We start from the raw sequence: 22,375 nt of genomic DNA, 5'->3' as shown, positions 1-22,375 counted from the left end.
GATGGAGACTTCGTGAGTGACAGTTACAGTAACAGACTCACTGTGGCTCAGTCTGGGATCAGTCTAGAGTCAGGCTGAAGGTGCAGCGAGTTTAGTGTCACTTTCGCAGAATATGTAGCCGGGAAAAGTTCACTTAGTTTGTTAGCATTTCTGCTCACATGGCTACATCGTTTGTAGCAGGTACGACTGATTTGTTATAAAAGCTTTTACCTTTAGCTGGTTGTTACAGCGCCACCATCAGGACGATACGCCCACACAGACAGGGAAGGAGTTTTAGCAGAGGACTGGATACGTTTGGTTTGCTTTCATGCATAGAGAGAGAGAGAGAGAGAGAGAGAGAGAGAGAGAGAGAGAGAGAGAGAGAGAGAGAGAGAGAGAGAGAGAGAGAGGTGCTGGAAGAACAGCTCCTCTCCTCCTCTGTCTGTGTTTGTGTGAATGAACGAGTCGCTCTGATTAATCCCTTCATAACTCTTCTCTCCTCTCAGCTCCTCTTCTGTTCACACGTCCTCTTATCTCTTTATCTCTCCTCATGATGTTAAAGCTCCTCAACACTGCGCCGCAGCGTTAAAGCCTCATTCAACAGTAAATCCACCTTTTAAAGACACACTGATATAATAAAGATCTATAACATATATCTATAACAAAGATACAGTGTTACACAATCAGTGTTCATTATACATAAAGTTAGCGTCTCACACACACACACACACACACAGAGGACACATCATGTTCAGCCCTACAGTACGCACAAACACTACAGCTATAGTGATACAGATACAGTACTTTACACCGTCGTCCCCTCAGAAGTGGACTCTCACTTCCTCTCTGCATCCTGTTCTCAGAGCTGCAGGAGGAGCAGCGTGTCAGGCTGTAAACTGTACCGAGTCTCAGAATGACCCTTCAGTATGTTTGATGGTTCTCCTCCTCTCTGAAACAAACAGAGCTGCTGATTAAAAGCTTTTGAAACACTGAATAAACCAGTTTAATGTTTAAAATCTGTGTTTCTCGGAGGCTCTTCTCTGGCACACACAGGCGACAGGAGGGGCTGCGAGTTGAGCTGCTGCCAGTTAGTTTCGAGGTTCTCAGCCGGTTTTAAAGCTTGAATTCCTTCAGTGTTCAGCATAAACACATCTCTTACCAGGAGCCGAATTATCCACGGAGGTGTCCTCCTCTGAAAAACAAACACACCTGCTGATCAACGAGGTAGAAACTCTGAATAAAACCGTTTCGGGGTAAAAACGTTTGTTTTTCTGATGCTCTTTGGTGCAGGGCGACAAGCAGAGGTGCTGGAGGTGACTTAAGCTCACGAGCTGACTGAAGTCTCTCCCCTTGTTAAATGAGAAGACGGGGAACCACAAAATCTGATTTGACTGATTACCTTCGGAGTCAGTCGCTTCCTCTTTCAGACGATCACAAAGACGCTTCACCTCCTCCAACATGTGAAACAGGAGCCACTGCCTCCACGCTTGAAGGATAGTTACATGTGCTGCTGCAGTTCTGTGAAGTCACAGAGCAGGAAGTTCAGCTAGTGAGCGGCTCAAATGCACGGGAGTGAATGTAAATCAGGCTGTTAAGCTCTTTAGATGCTTAATTACTTTCATTAAAGTGTGGTATTCCCCTCGGCCCCCCGCTTGTGTCAGGGTCCTGTCCTGACACAGTCCATCCTGCTCCTGCTTCATCGAGGACGTTGGTCATGCCCTCCCTTCCCCCTCTCTTCATTCACCTCCCCTCACTCCTCCGTCCGCTTCACTTAATTTTTATTTATCTCCGAGCCGTAGCTTAGTAACTTCTGTAAGCTTTTCAAAGCTTTGGCTTTCAGGCCGCCTGACTCTCAGCGCTGGAAAAGCTGATTTTAAAAAGAATTTATTGGCCGGGAAGCTTCAAAATGTAATGGTGGCCGAGCTCAGGAGAACTTCTAAAAACAGACGCTGAAAGTTTCTTCTGTTCCTCGTTTTAAAGCTCAGTGAGAGAAGATGCTGCTCGTTCTGTGTGGGTAAAACGTGGCTGTGCACGGCTCTGCTTGGACCACACGACACCAGAACTGCTTGTGCTTGTGATGTCTTTGGATGAAGAACTTCCTGTTTAAATGCAAACAACAGCCTTGTTACAGTAAGAGAGCTGATTCTGAGTTTAGATACACAGAAACAAAAGACTGCTGGTCTTCATGTCTCGGTCTGAGGAAAATAAAATGAGCAAAATTTAAACCAAGAAATCTGTGAAAAAAGTGACGACAACAATGAGACACCTGACCTCCTGACCTCCTGACCTCCTTCTGTCTTCGTGCTGCTGTTGGACTCGCGCAGACTGCAGCAGCTCTTACTGGTTGTGTTGGGGGGTAAATGGGTCGGACTGGCTCTGTTAGAAACCCAGTAACCTGCTGCTGGTTCGTGCATCTCTTCAGTGAGATGAACTGGGAGCGTAATTATTCCCCCGTGACAGAAAAGTCATCTGTTCCACAGCTGGTTCACTTCATCACACCCCTGATGTTCCTAAACGGCCTAGTTGGCACATCAAGGCGTCACTCTGTTGACCAGACCCCCCCGCAAACACACACACACACACACACACACACACACACACACACACACACACACACTCCATCTGTGGACGGTGGGTCGGGTCGGAGCCAGAAAAAGGTTTAACAGCACATGTGGGGCAGTGTGGGGGCAATTAATGAGAATGTAGCAACCAGTTTAGAAACGAGGCTGATCCTCATTTCCCTGTTCTCCTCGTCTGCCTCCTCCTCCTCGTCCTCCTCTTCCCCCTCCTCCTCCTCCTCCTCCTCATGTTTGTTTATTTGTAGGACTCTTTAAGTGGCTAAAGTACGTGGTGCTCCTGACTCTGTCTGCAGCTAGCTTAGCTTAGCTTCATGTAGGAACTCCAGCCGTGCTGACTGTTATCTTCTGTACGCAGGACACTTTGATCAGGACCTCGAACAAACACTTCAAATTAATTAATTCATTAATTAATTAATTAATTAATAATTCTAAAAATGATTTGATGTGAAAATTGTCATAAATAAAAAAATAATAAAATCCTCTCCGTGTCCTCTTCTCCGTCTCCCCCTCTCCGTCTCCCCCTCTCCGTCACTCCCTCTCCGTCTCCCCCTCTCTGTCTCCCCCTCTCCGTCACTCCCTCTCCGTCTCCCCCTCTCCGTCTCCCCCTCTCCGTCTCCTCCTCTCCGTCACTCCCTCTCCGTCTCCCCCTCCCCGTCTCCCCCTCTCTGTCTCCTCCTCTCCGTCACTCCCTCTCCGTCTCCCCCTCTCCGTCTCCCCCTCTCCGTCACTCCCTCTCCGTCTCCCCCTCTCTGTCTCCCCCTCTCCGTCACTCCCTCTCTGTCTCCCCCTCTCTGTCTCCCCCTCTCCGTCTCCTCCTCTCCGTCACTCCCTCTCCGTCTCCCCCTCCCCGTCTCCCCCTCTCTGTCTCCTCCTCTCCGTCACTCCCTCTCCGTCTCCCCCTCTCCGTCTCCCCCTCTCTGTCTCCTCCTCTCCGTCTCCCCCTCCCCGTCTCCCCCTCTCTGTCTCCTTGTCGTTCCCTCTCTCTGACTCGCTGGGCTTCACCAGGTCACCACACGGGGCGTCTCAGCTCAGGTGCCGTTCCTGCCGTCGCTGCACATTGTCGAGTAAACTCCATAAACTTCATCGAGCATCGGAGCAGAATCTAACTTTACTCCGTCTCTGTTCTAAAAACATGGCTGCAGGCTCGCAGCGGCTCTTTATGAGCAGGACTGCTGCTTTATATACCTGAGGGGGGGTCTGCTCTCCCCGCACATGTGACACATAATTGGCGCTGCAGGTGAGTGGGCGGGTTTGTTCGCTCTCAGAAGACCGGCCTGGATGTTTGTCTGCTGGTAATGGGAGTTAATGGGCGGGATGGAGGCTGCAGCTCGTTAGGTTCACACACTGAAACGACTCCCACACATGTGACAACATTAATGTTTGTAACGGAACAGAAACACGTCGGCTCAGGATCAGATTCACACTCAGCAGCAGAACGGCTTCATGAAGGGGACGTTCAAGAACCAGGAGTTCAAACTCTGACCCTCTCCTGCCTCCTCTCTGTGGCCAAAGCTCCATCATTGTTCAACTCCCAGAGAGACAGGTGATGTCATCAACACATCACACAGCATGAAGCGGTTATCCTACAGTGTGACATGTCACTGAACGTAACCTCTGGGCCGTGTTTGTGCTGTTGGAGCCTGTTGGAGATTTCTTCATGTAAATATCAGACAGATAATCTGTGTGTGCGCTTTATTGGACTAACAGAGCGTCCAACACGTCTGAGCTCTGCAGCTCCTCTTCTGGTTGAACCACCTGAACGTTGAGCCTCCGGCTCGGCTCACGGTGAGTCGGTGAGTCAGTGAGTGAGTCATTCAGGTCGGAGCGTCACGAAGTCTAATTATTGTTTCTCATGAAGATTCCAGGAAACAGGGACGTGGTCAGTTACAAGATGACGTCAGCTCGCAGGAGAAAACCACAGACAGCTTAAAACGACAACGTACAGTCCAACGATCAAAACACCTGATATATCACATCATAGATCATAGCACGCAGAGGCAGGTGAAGCTGTAAGTCATGATATAAACGTGATGAACGTTAACTCACGAGTGCGTCATGAATAAAGGAATAAGCACGATGGAATAATAAGAATAAAAGTTATTTCCCTCACAGTTGTTCGTCCGTGTTTCCCTCTGCTGCCTCCTGATTACTTTTACTGACTTCAGTGTACACAGCAGCTCCGCTCCACTAACACTCATTAATTAGGCCCTAATTTTATCCTATTTTTGTCTGTTTACAGAAATAACTTTGTAAAAGTTTCAAATTAAATCTCGCTCACTGATTTATCATAACTTATTTAATCACTGATCTCCTGACGTCTGAACGCGTGTAAGCTCCCGTCCTGCGTTCCTCTGCACGGCTGACTTTATAACAACTAACAAGAGTTTTATTATTCATTCATCTGCTGATTGTTGTTCCAATGAATCACTTTTCGTCTGTAAAATGTCAAAGGAAACAGACACAAGGCTCATCGCGCTCTCAGAGTTCAGGGTGACTTCTGCAGAAGTTTTGGACTGTTCGTCAGGAAGAGAAAAAAACTGATGTTCAGTTTACAAAGATTTCAAACTGACCCCAAAAACCTGCAGCGATGAAATATCTGACATGTCTGATACACGACTCAGATCACAGAATCCCAAAGTTCAAATGTTTTCAGTCTGAGTCTGAAGAACCAAATATATTTTATTTAATATCATCTGTGACAAAGAAAAGCAGAACTTGATAAAGAGCAGAAATTAACCGTCCTGTTGTGACACAAACTAACAGAACTTTACAGCAGCAGAGCAGCAGCTCCTGTTCTGTGAGCTTAAATCAGTGTTTTTCTGAATGGAGTCTGGTGTCACCATCTTCCTCTGTAACACAAAGGTCTATCTCTGTAGGGATCCTTTCTGTCATGTTGTCACACACTTAGAATAACAATCTGAGCCTGTCAGTGGAAACAACAAGAACTTTTAGTGGACGACCTTTGACCCATCAAGGATTATGTTGCAGCCATTACAGCCTGTTTCACAGGATGAACACATGTACTGAGACATGCACACACTGTGTGTACCTGTTTATGACACAGACGATGTAAAATAGAGCACAGCTTTATAAACACCAGAATGCCCCTTTAATTCCTCTCAGAGTTTTGCTGCGGGCTGTTTTTGTCCTCTGAAGGTGTCACCAGCAGGAATAACTCAATGTTCCACCTGGTCTCCAACAAATGACCTTTAAATATTAATAAGTTCTGTCCATAGTTCGTCATTGCCTGGATCATATTCAGATGTCACACGCAGCACTAAGTTCAGGGATACCAGAGACCGAGTTCACCTCCCGAGGGAACAAACGCTCTCCTCTGATTATCAGCTTTGATCGCAGGCGGCTCACAGCGTGCGGGGGCCTCCAACGACCCGCGTGAACCGGAGTTATCTGACACGTCTTCATGTGGACGACATCCGGCTCCCAGACACATCTCCTAACTCTGCTTCTCAACACACGCTGACTGCGAGTAAAGTCTCCGCACTTTCTGGGACTCCTGGAGACTCTTCTGTCTGACCTGAATTTATAGTAGTGCCTCAGTAAGAGTGCTGATTCATTAAAAGTAGACTGTTGGTGAAACTGCCCCCACCAACACTTGCAGGTGGGAGGTGGAGGCTTAAAGCTGAGCAGAAACAGATAAAAGGCTCGGGGGGGGAACGAGCAGTAACTTTTAACAACAGCTCGGGCCGCTGTGATTGGTGCACAAGTACAAAGCTCACTTCCTCAGCAGGGCTGCTTTCATCGCGCAGGAAGCTGCTGAGAGGATGTTTTGATCGTCGCCGACTTTGTTGCCTGTTGTTGGGAGAATTGCCCCCCCCGACGTCACTGAGAAGAAACATTTATGAAAATCAATGACTTACTTTTATGGAGGGTACAAAACTAACAGGCAGCAGTGTTATTATTCCACGTGTCACAGTGTTTTGTTTATGAATATTTTCATGATATTAACGTCTGAGGAGAAACAGGCTGCAGACTCAGAGAGGACACAAGTTCAGAAACACAGCAGACATGTGCTGCACGTATGAACAGCACAGGTGCTGCAGACGCACAAACCACGCCGAGTGTCCGGCCTGTAGGGGGCGCCAAGTGGATGTTGCTGGACGTATTTTTGGAGAGAATCGTTTATAAAGGAGGTTTGGGTTACTGGGAGGACAATCATTCAGACTCCCGGAGCGAGACATGGTCGGCCCGGACGAACACAACCCGAGACCAACGAAGGGCCGCTTTGACTGTAGCGAGGTGGTTTCATGCCGGGTTTGGCTCCTGCTCCTCAGGGCTGCTGCTGCTGCCACAAACCCCCGGTCAGGTCTTTGAATATGGACACTCACTGATGCCTGACATCCCTCTCACCCCTCTGATCCCTGCTGAACTCCACCATCATCCCCACTGAGCCTGTGATCGAGTCAAAGGTGTGGACGCTGATACTCCGCCTCTGCTTAGAGCTCCCACACAACACAGGGTCAGCTGATCGTAGCTGCCCGGCTAACATTAGCTAAGCTTACCTTCTCCCAACACTAAGTTCCTGGTCGTCTTATTGTTGACTGTCACAGCTGCTGGGGGAGCCTCTCTCTCCTGCGCTGAGGAGGAAGTCAGCCCTGCGAGACGCTCAGATCCTTGGTTCACGTGCAGAGACGCTCCTGTGAGACCGCTTCCTGTGTCACTGTGCAGTTTTAGATTCAAGGCTTGTTTCAGCTTGTTGATCCTGTTTTACATCAGGTGTGAGCTCAGCTGCAGCTCCCAGTGTTTGTTCATCCTCGGGCTTAAATAGAGCAAATTAACTGTCGTCTTAGGACACGCTTCTTTAAACGTCGAGTTGAGCTCAAGACTTGTTCTTGTTCTTTGAACACATATTTCACAACTGCTCGTGGATTTGGGGAATTCTTTCTTTGGAGCGTCTCACTGAAACCAGTCTGCCTGCAGTCATGAAATAGAATCTATAAGATACACTTAGAGAATATTTTGTGCCTGCAACATGAAAGTCTTTTCCTGTCAATCATCCCGTCGACCACATGACTCGATGGACGAACAAACAAAGTGCCCTGCAGCCTTCAGCCAGAAAGCTCGACCTGTTTCACACAGGAGGCCGTTCATCTCGCCCCGTCTGAGACAGAAGCCAACTTCAACTAATCCAGGAGCTTCAGTGACTAAACATAACAAACTGTCACATTTGGTTGATGTTCAGGCACCAAACTACTCTGTGGTGCAAAAGGGAAAAGTCAGTAAGCTCTGAAGTCTCTCGGGTTATCCTCTTGAGATATTTCACAGGCTGAAAGAAGGCGCTGACCTCCTGGTGGCACTGCAGGAAAAGTCAGAGGATCACCAGAGAAATGTACTTTTATTCTCTGGATATTTCTACAAGGTTTAAAAACAAGCCATCCAACAGGTGAGGACATGTTGCTGGAGTGAAGACAGACACTTCCATCAACAGAGCCAAACGCTTGCACGGCTAGCACCAGTGAAGAAGTGATGATATACAAAGAAATGTTTTAATATAAAGTATACTGATCACCTCCAGTTGAACCTGTCCTAAAACTCCTGCTGACACATCTGCACTTCAGTCTGAGCCTCCAAAGTGAACACAGACCCAACCCTGTGCTGAGACGGCTCTGATGAACAGCTCGGACACAGACAGACTTTCAGCCCTGCGTGACTCTGCGCGCCTCGAGGGGCCGCCGCAGTCCGGCACAGTCACCGCTTCTTTAAAGGAGCAGAGTAAACAAAAAGCCAACAACACAACAAATCAAACATGCTGAGAGTTTGTGTTAATGAAGAAACAGCGAGGGCGATGTTCCCGGTGTTTAATCATTGCTGGAGCCGACTTTCACCTGAGTTTGTGTCCAGGTTGGAGACAAACGCTGAGCTGCTCTCCTCCCTGAGAGACTCGTTTCTACAGGCTCATTTATTAAACCAAGACAGTCTGCTTCACTCTGAAGCTTTACGCTGAATTACTGTGTGCAATATTCTAGTTTTAATAGATGCTCACTAAATGAGAAATGCTTGGCTTGAAAACTGCACAATAATCAGGAGGGACACGGTTTTTATTAAAGCTGCAGAAACATCTGAATATTCAGATTACAGTCAAAACAGATGAAGCTTCTGTTAGCAGCTAATGTAGCACTAAAGTAACCTTCACTGAAGTGCTGAACACACAGCAGGGATGGTATTTATGGTTGGTTGTGTTTTCAAAGTACTCTCAGTCAGAGGGTTAAAACAGTACAGAGAGGTCACAAGCACTCCTACAAGTGCAGGGGGATCTGATGATGCTTGTTGCTATGGATACCAATCAATGCTAAAACCATTGCATGTAGTGCAGCTGAATTAAAATTCCAAACATGCCTGTGGACGAAGTCGCAGCTGCTTGGCTTTAATAAACAAGCTTTTATTGTGAAACATCAACAAGCGAGCAGCGAGGACGTTTTACTGCTGCAGCTCAAAGTAGAGTCAAAGTCCTGCTGCAGTTAGAAGAAGCATTAGACTCATGTAGTGAAAGTATAACAGTCCAAGTACAGCCGGGCAGTTCTCCCTCAGACTTCTGGGTAATGGAGTTGTTGGAGGGAGGATTGATGTTTGTCAGGCTGAGTCGGTGAGCGAGTCGAGGCGCTTCAGAGACTCACAGCACACTCTGTCTGACCTGCTGGAAGTGATCGAAACTTTATTTACACATCAGCAGAGAAACACAGACTGTAGGACATCAGGAGGCACACCGCTCATTTGGATCTCACTAGTTAAATATACTCTATGTGACACTGCCTGTTTTATGTCACAGTGCGGAACAGGAGAAGCGACAGAACGATATGTCTGACTTTATCTTGGAAACGAGTTTAAAGTCAGCGTTATGAGTTTCATGCCAGAACTCTTTAAGACAATAAAACTACCTCGAGTTAAAAGCAAGCGACAGCCTGGTGTTTCAGAATGAAGCTGTGGAAGTGCAGCAGGTATACTGTGCTCGTTTTAGCTGCTCGTTAGCCTGTTCAGTGTTTAGCAAACATGTATTTCCTCGTCGGTCAGTAAACAGGAGGCAGGAGTTGTTGCCTTTTCCCCGCAGAGATTACAGCAGACCGTCGTGATGAAGAGACCGGTTCTTTTACGTTTCCCGTTACGTGTCGACTCGCCGCTCTCTCACCGGGCGAGCGAGCAGCAAGTCCGCGACTTCTTCAGTCTGATAACCAAACACCTGCAGTCAGTCACCGACACAAACAGAGTCTCCTCTGTGGGAAACACGAAGTTAAACGAGCTCATTCAGACAGACTGTTGATAGCTTGGAGTTTGTTAACCCCTCAGTCATCTCCACCCTCTCGTCCAAATATGGTCACTTCCGTCCACTTGTCTGTGGTTAGAAGTCAAATTCTTCACAGAAATTCATCAGAAAATAGAGCCAGGGTCTTTTCTGATAAACAAGTCTGAATTTGAAAGAATTAGAATTACAATGAGAAGTTCAACGTCAGAGATCTTTTGGGAATGAGGTCAGAATTTAAACCTCAAAGACATTTTCAGGGAATAAAGTGAGAATTTGAGCTTAAAGTCAGAATTCTTTTGACAATAAAGTTACAATTATGAGTCAAACTTTCCCGATCAATAAGTTTAAAGTCAGAATGAAGAGAAGGGAGGCATCAGTTTGAGTCAGGTTCTGTTGGGAATGAGCTCAGAAATAAAACCTTCTAGTTCCATTTCTTATAAGAATAAAGTCAGAATGTCAGAATAATCTGTTCTGCAGAGAATAAAGTCAGAATTAAGAGTCTAAAATCACGATTCATGTGAGAAATAAGTCCCGACAATGAGTTTAATATCAGGACTCGTCTGAGCATGAAGTCAGATTCTGAGTTAAAGGTCTAATCGTCCCGTTCAGGGCAGAGTATCAGTGATGTAAAAGAACCAGAGCCGATCCACAACCAGCTTCACATTTCATGTTTCTATCAACCGTGTGACAGAAGCACTTCTCCTCCCACGCAGCGATTGACCCGTGCTTCTCCCATCAGCTCAGTGAAACGTTTCCGTCGGCCTCTTTAGGAGAAGACATCTGTTTCTGTAAAGCACGTAAACATGACGGCGATTCCCCGACACGTATGAACACCGGCGCTCTGTTTGTTTGCTGCTTCTATTTTAACTGGCGGCAGATCGTCCTCCTCCTCCCACTCTCAATCTGCCTGTTTCTCCTCCTCCGCTGTCACTGTTGTCACCGCTCCCAGACGCTGCAAACACGCTGCAGCCTGCGTACAAACCTTACATGTTTACTTTGTGCCCCCGCCCTCAGAAGAAGTGAAGATGAGGTGTGAGGAGCTCTGAGAGGAGTGTGTGTTTGGAGGCTAACAGGTGGTGGGAGAAACACGCTCACTTCTCTGATATGATGAGGGAAGCAGGATGAGCAGCTCTGCAGGCGGACTGAGCCGCTGTGTAATTATATGTGTATGAATATTGTGCCTGACGCGACTGTCGTCGAGGAGACAATAAGCAGTTGAGTCTGACATTAACCTGTAGCCACACACTGTCATTATCGTCTTTAAGTCAGGTCTACTGTGTCGTGCTTTTACAGGAAAATAACATGTCTGTCCAGCAGCCGTCCTCCTCACTGAGACGGTTATATGATGTGATTACAGTCATGCTGCATCTTCAGAGCACAACAGGAAGCGACTTTAAACCGTGCAATATGTCAATAAAGCAATAATACATCACATAAAGGGCAGATCAGGATACAAACACTGATGGGTTATAAACATGTAAATTACACGCCTTTTAAAACACCGTCTCCCTCACCGACCAATCAAAATCAAGAAGGGGCGGGACTTCTGGTATAAACTTTGTGGCGGCGGAGAAGCTAATCTTGTTTTTTCGAGGGTACAATTTCCAGGTGTAGTCCTGGTTACACCTGCTAATCCTAATCAATATTAAACTCTAAGTACATCTGAAGCCGCCGGGAGGAGAGGATCGGCTTTTAGCAAAAGACAGGTGAACTCATGTCAGTCTGTGCGTCGCGCTGTGCTAATGCTAGCCTGAAGGAATGTGATGTTTGTGAAGCTATAACCTTTGTTGGAAAAGGTTCACGGTATGGGCGCCACAAGGGGCCACATAATGTAATATTCAGTGGTAATGTTGTCCCTGCAAAGTGTCCAACACATTAAGCTGGTGCTGGAGGAAAGGTCAGAGGTCAGCAGGATTCCTCACCTGGGGACCACGGATGGAAAATGCGCTTCAGCATCTCAGCTCATACAGGCTCGCTGCTCCCGAGCGCTCTGCTGTGGAAACATTGGTTACATAAATAGCTCTAAAAGCTCTTTAATGAACCCTGGATGAGAGGAATAAAGGGGTGAAATTATAATGACATCACTGCATAATGAGAGAACAAGGCGAAAAAAAGCTAGAGAGGCTTCAAACGGGGATGTACTGACTCAGAGAAATAATGAAAGCATTAATTGGATCATGTAGCAGGGGTTCTGTCCCAGATGATTATTCTGCATATCTGCTGGGACTGAAAAACAAAGGCTTCTGTGGTGCCCTTTTATGCTTTGTTCTTTGTCTTACATGCAGACTCAGGCGCTGTAGTCGTCCCACCGTCCTCACCGCTCACTGAATCACTGCTGCAGAGGAAAAGCAGAGAACATATTCAGTCCTCAGCTGTCAGAAGGCAAAGTCCTCTGACTGATGGAGAGTCAGGTGTCCGGTGTCTCTCTGAAGATGAGCATAAAGGCTGCGTGCATTATATGGCCTTAAAAATGTGGTCCTGTATTGATTAGCAGTCACAAAGAGATACAATAGTGCACCTTCTGTACTGCTGACGGGAGAGTTAAGAGGCTTTCTGTGGGTTTATTAGTTCAGGAAGTGAACATACCATAAAGAAGTCAGAAGTAGAGCAATGATGTACCTTGGGCTAAAGAGCTTCAGTGAATCAGTCAAGCAATGTGAGCAGCTCTGACAGTCAGAGAGAGCGACTGTTGGCTGCTCTTACTCCTGCGTTTGTGAAGCCAAACACCTTTCAGCCACGCTAGCAGCACAGCTACAGGGAGGACGTGGTCGGTCTGTGTGATGGTCAGTCGACTGGTTGGTCCATCACTTTGTTCCAGACTGGAATTGACAGATTGTTCAGACATTCGTGTTTCCCTCGGGATGGAACGTCTTTTCCTCCTGCGCCATCCTCAGGTTTAATTTGTCTGTTACTTTGAACTTGTGGCCAAAAACCTGCAGAAACGTTGACAAATTCAGCCTCATCTGTACTTTGTGTTTACTGCTTACAGGCTAATATGAGCATGCTAACACAACAAACTGAGATGGTAGACAACATACTTGCTAAACAGCTGCACGTTGGCATTGTCTTTGAGAGCATGTTCACTCTAGCATATTAGCTCATGGCAGCCATGTTTATTGTCGAATAGCTGTTATTTCTTTTAACCTGGAATGTTTCATAAAATGCCCTTTAATAACTTTATCTCTCTCAGAAAGTTTATCGACCACAGCAGTGATTATGTTGTCTGAACTACAGTCTATTCAGATGCTAGCATGCCAACACGCTAAAAAAGATTTTGAACGTGCTAAACTGTGTTTAACTGCTAAACTTAGCATGATAGCCTGTCACTCTGAATTTAGCAACTAAGGTTAGCATGTGAACACACTAAACTAAGATGGTAAACATTTTGAACGTTGTCAGCGTGATAACATTTGTACTTTGTCTCTCTTGTATTGTGGTTTCTGAAGTTGTGTTTTGGAATGTGCTTTTGTGTTTTAGCGCTCACACTTTTAAAACTAGAATATCATCACCACAGGGGTGATTTTATTTATGTGACTCCTCGCTCAGAAGAATATGTGTTAGCATGTGAACATGATGAACAAGACACTGAACATGATGAACATCGTTACTGGTAAACACCAGCATGTGAGTCACTGTGAATGCTTGTTAACATGCTAAACTATGATGTTATAATTGTGAGCACACTGGCGTGTTCTCTTTAGCATTTAGCTCAAAGCACCACTGTGTCTCGCTGCAGCCTCACAGAGCTGCTAGCATCAGTTTAATCTCGTCGTTTTTTTAATCTTGTATTTTTAAAAACTCTCTTTCAATATCGTCACTTTCATAAACTGTTTAGCTTCAATACAGAGATGATAGTTTAGTCGCTGTGATGACTCAAATGTTAGCATAGACGCTACATTTTAATGTTGACAATGCCGAACATTGTAACTGCTGAACTTCAGCATGTTAGCCGTATGACTATGATCAATTTAGCATGCTAATGTTAGCTTGTCAACATACTGCACTAAGATTGTAAACATGCTGAACATAATTTTTTACTTAACAGCAGCATGTAAGCATGTTAGCACAATGACTTAGCATTTAGGTCAAAGCACACTGTGTGTGAGAACAGCATCACAGAGCCCCAAACAACTGACCTCGTTTTACACCAAAGACGGAAGCTTCATCTTTCTGTTGTAAACATCGAGGCTCTGGCTACTGAAGCTTTTACGTGATAGAGATTTAAACAGATTATGCAGTTAAACAACCTCCCACAGCCTGTGGTGAGGGGCGGGACAATGGCTCTACCTTTCAGGTGCTCATTCATGTTAACACGCTAAAAACAATCATTGTCTTTGTCACACTATTTCTGTAGCATACTCCTCACTGTTTCACACACACACGCACACACACGTAAATAGAGAAACTTTCTGTTCTCTCTTCCTCCATGTTTCTTCTCTGCATCTCCCACACAAACACATCATCAACCTTCGTCTGCTCTCTACAAACAAACACACTTCACATAACCTCACTTTGTCTCGTCTCTTCTTCTTCTGCTCATTAATGTCACAAACTGGGGCACTGGGACCGCTTGTCAGCCTGTCATCGCCTTTGTCTTCCTCGTTGGTGCTGTAACAAGAATCCCCCCGCAGAGGGAAGCTGCCAGAGAGCGTTACAGCGCTCGGATCTCTCCGCTCAGTCCTCCAAGTATTAGCTGATGACTCATAATGACAGTAATGAACGAGGCATCATCTCTCTGTGTCTTAAACATATGCACACATACACACACGCGCTCTGTGATCAATAGCAGCGTCCCTGCAGACTCGCTCTGACATTCATCACACTCGGCTCCAAACCGCTCATTTGTTTCAGCGTTGATGCAGAAAGAGAGAAACCTGAGGCTGAGTGACACGTCCACAGCGGGAGGTTCGTGTCACGACAGGCTGACAGCACACTTTATGTCAACATTATCACCTGCATCTTTATTTTCTGATATCTGTCAGCGGTCAGGTCAAATATATATATATATATATATATATATACTGCCTCTACCAATGACAAGGGACTTCCTTCTTTGTAGGTAGGTGGGTGGGAAGAGTTGATTCTGAAGTTGGGGCCATTAAACCATCAAAACACATGATGTCACTAGAAGAGAGGAGGAGATAAAAGTACAAATTGTGACACAGAAACTAAAACATAATTAAAAATCTCAAAAAAAATCTCCTACAAACAGGAAACTTAGGATATGACACGAAATGATTCAAAACGATGTGAAACTGGAAAGATGCGAAACAATACAGTACACAACAATATGAAACATGAGACTCAATACGAGACTGTTCTAAGTGTTGGATATGATAAGTTAAATAACAGACGATACATTACATATGATGCGCATAGGAACATTTCTCTTGGACTTATATGCTGCACATATTCAGCTGCCTCAACAGCCCAAGACCTCAATCTCAGAGCCCAGCCTCTGAACCGGCACCGGCGCTTACCGTTGCTAGGTTACAGCACTTCCGCTTCCCTTGGTGGTTTATCTTAAGTCTGTTTATTTCTCTGGGTGCTTAATATTTGCTTTTATTTTAATGAAAATTTACAAAGAAAACCAAAACAATGAGAGGAATCGTGTCCTGACCTCAGCAGCAGCTCCACACCTGCAAATTGTTCCCTTAAAAAGCTTCTCCTCCGCCATTGTTGTTGTCAAAGTTTATATCAGAAGACCCGCCCCTTCTTGATTTTGATTGGTTGGTGAGGGAGAAGTGACACTGACGAGTGTGGCGCTGTTCCAAAAGTTTTGAACTTGCGAGTGCTGCGAGTGCAGTGACACAAACACAGCTGACGCCGAGGGCATTGCTGCGCTGACGACGCTGAGCTGCACCGGTTCTGTAGAGAAGAGAGGCGCCAGCTGTCAGCGGACACAAAGAATCATGTTAACAGAGACGGACATACCAATGACAACAACATATATTGCACATTACCCATATTGCACATGTTCCCAATTATACACAACAACAAGAAGTGATGAGATAAGAACTCTATAAAGTAGCTTTCGCCTCGAGAAGAATCACTTACATCTTGGCTAAAGGAGGGCACACGTGAGCTTTGAAAACAGTTTGTGTTTACAGTGTAACGTGACAGCGGTCAGACAGTATCCTCTGTGCGTGCCTGAACACAGCGCTCATGTATTGACCGGAGGGATTAGTGTTCATTCCTCCCCATAACCTTCATGGCAGTGTGAACCAGACGAGACAAAGTTAGGGGACGAAGAGAGAAACAGCTTTCATTTGTGTCAACAGATCGTGTCTTTAAACCATCCTCACAAAAGTTAGAGATAAAACCACTGACCACGGCTTTGTGTCTGTTTGCCCTCGGACAGCAGCGTCAGATTAAAGATGGCTGACACACACACACACACACACACACACACACACACACCCTTCTCATCGCTCTCATAATGCGGCCCTGTTTTAGAAACAGCAGATTTGCTTCAGTCTGGATATAAAATAATCACCTCAAATCTTTCAGGAATACATTCTGCTTGTAAACGTGCTGCTGGGCACGTGCACACTGAACAGCACACATGATGTCTGCGCTCGGTCAGGGAATGGTTTGATTACAGAGTCATTTAATAATAATTTGATGAAGTAGGTGTTATCAGTTTGTTCGACAGTGACTTTCTCTCTGTTTGATTGACAGACAGTGTGTGTGACGGAGCCTTAAAGTCTGCAGAACGTCGTCCATAGACAAACATGTGATGTGTCTCTAATTGGACAAGCAGGAGTCAGACCATGCACCGGAAAATGCAAGGTTCATTTGCTGTTGTTTAACACCAGCGATGAAATGCTGTGTGTGCGTGTGTGTGCGTGTGTGTGTGTGTGTGTGTGACAGAGAGAGAGGGAGAGAGAGCGTGATTGTGTGTTCGTGTGCAAGTTTCCACATGTGCGCACACAAACACACACAGGCACTTAGGCAAATGAGGAGGGAAGGGAAGCACTGAAGCGAGAGAGAGAGAGAGAGAGAGAGAGACTTTATAAACATGAGACGAGAGAGGAGGACAAGATTCTTTATGCATTTATATTCCCAAACACACACACACACACACACACACACACACACATGCACTCACACACACACACACACCCTCTCTTTGGTAACACTGTTTGTGCTGTGTGATCGGAGGATTGTGAAGAAAAACACTAGTTTCGTTTGTTTCGACATCAGTTCAAAAGATCACCTGCCGCCTCACAGCTACAAGGTTCCTGGTTTGATTCCCGGTTCCGACGTAGTGGGCCTTTCTGTGTGCAGTCTGCATGTTGTCAGTGACTCAGTGGGTTCTGCTTTAGTGTCAGTTTTACACGTGGAGGATTCTCAGTCATGTAAACAATAAATATGCAACATCTGGGAAGAATTTCAGAGAAAGAATGATGAAAAACATTTCACTTTGTGTCTAACGTTGAGAAACGTTCACACGTTGTTCTTTTAGGACAAGATGATGGTTCAGGTTAAACTAAGAACAAAGGTTTGTAAGTTTGATGTGTAACCTGAAAAGACGTCAGCCAACCTCCGAAACGTTCCCGCTCTTCACACTCCGTCAGTCCAGTGATGACTTCAGAGCTGAAAAAGAGTTGGGACGCTGACCGAGCTGCTGTACCTGATGAACGAGGAGTCAGGCTGAATTTTACACACATAGACTTCTTAATCAACACATTCCCTCATCATATCATAGTCCTTTATTTCTATTCTACAGGAGCAGGAAGTCTCAGGTGCTACTCTAGTGACAGCAGCTCTTCCTTGTTATGTTCCCTGGATTCTAACTGGTGATGATGATGAGACGAGGCTGTGATATTCTGAACCCAGTTTGAGCTGAACCAGAGGTCTGGATGTGAAAGCTCCTAAACTGAGCACTCGTCAGACTCATGGGGAGGAAAAAACAAAGTGCATTTCCTGGACTTTACGTCTGAATGTGCTCTTATTCCTGCAGCTGTTGGGGCATTGGGGCTCTTCTGTTCTGAGCGCCAGCTGTGGCTCTCATATTTATAATATCACAGCCTAACGTGACGTAAACGTGCGGCCCTGGATGGAGGAAATGTGTTCCTGAGGCAGCAGCTGAGCTCCCAGCGCCACAATTCAGTTTAACGCTCAGTGCAAGCTTCAGCAGAGCGCAGAGAGCTGAATCCTATCAGAGACTGAAGGCCGGGCCGCTCGTCATACACGGCTGAGGGCGAGGCGGACACACAGGGAACATTTGTGAGAAATAACGGATCATCTGCCCCATTTTCAGGTCAAAGCTGCTCAGTTTATAGAATCAGGTGGCTGGTTCTGTTTTCTAAACTCAACATCTGCGGCTCTCAGACGGTAATATGTCCACATTGTGCTGAGATTATTATTCCGTCTTTACTTTTTCTCATTTAAAGGACGAAGACGCTCAAAAACTCAAGTGGTGGAAAACCTCGTCAGCGTTTCAGCTACAGAATGTGGTCGTAATATCTGTCATAACAAGACCTACAAAAAAGCCTCTTGGAGCCAAAACAGGAAGTCGGCCATGTTGAATTTATTTTGAAATGTTGGTTTTAACAGGAAGTGGTTGTAACTCTAACACACAGTGTCAAATCTGCCCCAAACTTCCAACCCGACCACCTGACTCGACTCTATTCTTCTCAGTGTGTTCCTGTACTGAAAGGAACAAACACTCTGTAATGAGTTCATGCTGGACATCTTCAAGCAGGTCTTCTTTCCAACGATGAGCTCTGGATTCATGAGGAACAGTCGTCTGTCCCGTGTGCACAGTGTTTCCATATTAAATATGAACCTCCCCGCAGCCTGGGTGCAGAATGCCACGTGTGTGTTCTGCTCCGTTTACAGTGCTGCTGTTTGAATTTCCCTTCAGGGACAATTAGGTGTGAACTCACCTATCTTGTTATCTGGTGTTGTCATTAGGTGCACCGGCTCAGCAGCAGGTGGCCCTGTTAAAGACACGACGGTAACGCTGCGGAGCGAGACTCAACAGAAGGTCTCACATCAAACCTGAGCGGCGGATGGAAGTGTGTGTGAGATGTTTTTACACCTGTGCTCACGCTGCTCTGCTGCTTCTGTCGGAGTGCTCTGTGTGAGTCACTGCTCTGGTTAAGGGCGAGCTGGCCTAAATCTCACCTTCATTATGAATCATGCTGTCTGAAGTCCTGTAGGACAGAGCATTTGTCTGAATCAGGTAAAAAAACCCACACACCTTCATTCATTCACTCATTCACTCACTCACTCACTCAGTGCAGCAGTGCTGTCCACAGGTGTTTCTTTTCTGTTTTTTGTGAATCAGAAGAAACGCGGCCTCTCACCTGAACAGATTAATACCACAGAACACCTACTGCATCGTGATGACCTCAGTTATAGAAGTTCATGACATCACTTCCTGTCTAGCATTTTAAAATATTTTTTTTACATTATTATTACAAAAACTACATTACATGTTCATTGCAATGAATTGTGGGTAATTAAATCATAGACAGTCTGTACCTCAAGGGGAGTGTCTTCAACTCTCCTCAGTCCGCTTTAGGCCCGCTGTGGCCCAGGTGAACTGTTGGTCTGTTCCGTCCTCACGCTCGTAGACTTCCCGGGAACTCGCCCTCTTAAGTCAGATCAACGATTCGCAACGAGACGGGCTGCCACTGCCAAAAGAACCCTCGACATCTGATCGTAAACGTTCTACAACTGGGCCGTTCACATCCAAGCAACGCACAGACACAGCTGACCGTCTCCATAGCAACGACGAACTGACATACCCCACTACTTCTGCGTTAATACTATAACGTTAGTATTAGGCCCAGGTTACATGAATGAACTAGCTGGATTTCCGTTCTAAAAAGAAGTGGAGGACAGTGACAGTGACGTGCTCACAGTGTTCGCTGTAACACTGATTAATAAACGGTGAGGACGGAGAGTTAGCACAGAGAGGATCTGGAGCCGTCTTTGGCTACTGCAGCACCAGAGACAGGGTGCCTACGCTAACTTCTGCTGTTTCCTGATTGGCTGAAGGGAAATACATCATTCAGTTCTAAAACTGCATTTGGAGATTTGACACATCAAATATTCTGCAACTCCACGCAACGGTTTCAGACGCTCTGCAACTAACCAGCTCACACCAAGTTTCTCTGCATCGTTATAAAACCGTTTTGTTGCGAATCGTTGATCTGAACTGGGCTTAAGTCTGTAAGACCGCTGAGGTCGGGACAATGCAACCACGTTTTAAGGTGCAGAATTGTCTAGTATACATTCCCTTGGAATTTGTGTTCCAACAGATTCTTGCTATTTTAACCAACTGCTGCAACCTTTCTGCAAACGTGACCAATCACACTGTGTCCCCGTGTGTGATGTCATTCATGTCACCAAACTCACCTCTTTGATATTAAAACATTGATCCCCTGAGGTCTGCGATGTTGTCTCATCATCAGGACATCTTTTACTGTTTCTGTTATATCTATGAACGCTGCATGACAGAGATGTACTCTTTTGTTTGTGCTGTAAACCAGACAGCTGATCCGTGCTAACGAGGCTCTGATGTGATCGCCTATCTTCCACGAGCTTCCTAATCCGGCCTCGGACTCTTTAAGGAGACGCTTTACAGTGAATCCAGGATAATACATGCAGCACTCGATGTCTTCTTCTGATCACTGATCATGTTTCTGTGCTGATAACTGTTAGCCGTCCACTTAGCCACTTCCTGGTGCCTTGTGTTGAGCCTATTGACCAACCAGAGGCTGTGTTACTGATGTGTGTGTCAGCGCTGATCTCAGAGAGTGTTTGTACAGTGAGATAGTGATCCTCCTGTCTCTTCACAATGGTTTTATACAGCACAGCGCTTACAATAAGGAGTAACAGTAACATATAGATTCTCCTTTCACCATTCAGTGTGCACATGCAGCAGAAATGAGCATTTCCTGGTTACTGACTTTAGTTTCCTTCAGTTTTATTTGCAGTCCTGACACAGAAATCGACAGGAAGTGATGTCAGAAGACAAACAGCTATCTCAGCCAATATATGTGTTATTGTAGTGTTTGTGGCTCACAGTGGATGTGTGATGTGTTACGCACAAAAAAAGCCTCCAAACATCACAACTTGCATTGAAACTTTTCAAAGAGCTGCAGTGAACTCAGACATTGAGCCGCAGCAATCGGAGAAGGAGCTGTGACATCCTGAGGGACTGATGACAGACGACCTGAGATATCTCTCAGTGAAAGTACAATATCCTCCTCTTTCATGTCGTGAAGTTTGAGCTAACACAAACACTAACATTGAGTACTTCATGAACTTAGTCAATTCCCAGCATTGCTTTAGTGAAATCAATCAAACAGAGTGAGTGGATCAATCAGTCAGATCATCAGCCGTCCTCCCTCATCGTCTCTGTGCTCCCTTCACTCACACTCAATCTCATCAGTCCACCGCTCTGCCACCACACATTAGCCCCGCCGAGCCCCCCGGGGAGGAGGCACACACGGAGGAACAGCCCGCACACACACGCGCACACGCACACGCACACACATGCGCACACACACAGCCCGTTTCCATGAGAGGTTCTTGGCTGATGAAGCAGCAGTGTTATCACATGAACTCGAGAAATTGTCAAATCACTCTGTTTACAGGTGAGAGTGTGTGTGTGTGTGTGTGTGTGTGTGTGCGCGTGTGTGTGTGTGTGTGTGTTTCCTGCTTCTTCTTCTTCTTCTCGTGATCAGACACACAAACACCAGCGCCGGCTGCGGCGTCACTCGGTGTGTCTCTGTGACTCTGTGACGATGAATGTTCAGAAGAAGCTTTATTTAAACCCTGACGTGACCTAGAAGCTAACTTCAGTGTTGAACTGATGAACAGACTCCGACGTCTTGTTGTCTGGCAGGTTCAGCTTCAAAGTGCTCTCTGTGTGATGCAGAGTCTGGCTGAGGTCAAAGGTCACCGTCGTTACTTCAGACGTGCTCCTTTGCTGCAGCTCTAATGGTTGGCAGCTGTCAGTCAGGTCTGCTGTGTCCTCTCTGCAGACGTCCGTCTAATGAACCTCAGTGATTGATGAAGCCTGAGGTGGCTGTGGGACGTTTGGAAATCGGGGTCACTGCAGAGAAGAGGAAATTCACTTTATTTGTTCATACTGAGAACGTCTCCTCGGTGTACAGACCGACTGATACATGGGAGACTGACTGAGCTTCAGGTAGCAGGTATAAGCCTCGCTGCTCGGGAGGGAACAGACTTCTGGTTTGTGTTTCTTTGACTTAAAGCAACATCAGGTTTGGCTCCCAAAGCTGTCGGATATGAAGGATGATCATAAAAATCTATACCATACTTATCAATACACCAACGGTAACTTCTCTTTGTCTGTATGCAGACGATACTGTCATTTATGTATTTGGTCATTTTCTTCTTAGCAGCCTGGTTTGGTCAAGATAATTGTTTCTGTGTTGATCAATATTCATACTAATAACCATCGATAATTCTGATGATGATGGATGGAGTCTGTAGAAACAAGTTAAACTTTAGGATGCCGTCATGAGCTGAAGCTGTCTTTCGCACTGTCTCAGTCTGCGTTCTTTTCTTTTAA

General features: G+C 46.0%; 1 protein-coding gene across 1 annotated transcript in view; it reads left to right on the top strand.

Moving 5' to 3' along the window:
* The window catches only part of grm7 (glutamate metabotropic receptor 7), a 269,504-nt gene that overhangs the window by 1,527 nt on the left and 245,602 nt on the right, over positions 1 to 22,375 (top strand). The gene's annotated exons all lie outside the window — the stretch shown is intronic.

This window comes from Semicossyphus pulcher, unplaced genomic scaffold, assembly GCF_022749685.1.
Source record: "Semicossyphus pulcher isolate SPU_LCO1_2020_fin unplaced genomic scaffold, fSemPul1.0.p SCAF_3, whole genome shotgun sequence".
Lineage (NCBI taxonomy): Eukaryota > Metazoa > Chordata > Actinopteri > Labriformes > Labridae > Semicossyphus > Semicossyphus pulcher.
This window is presented reverse-complemented; position numbering and strand designations above follow the sequence as displayed.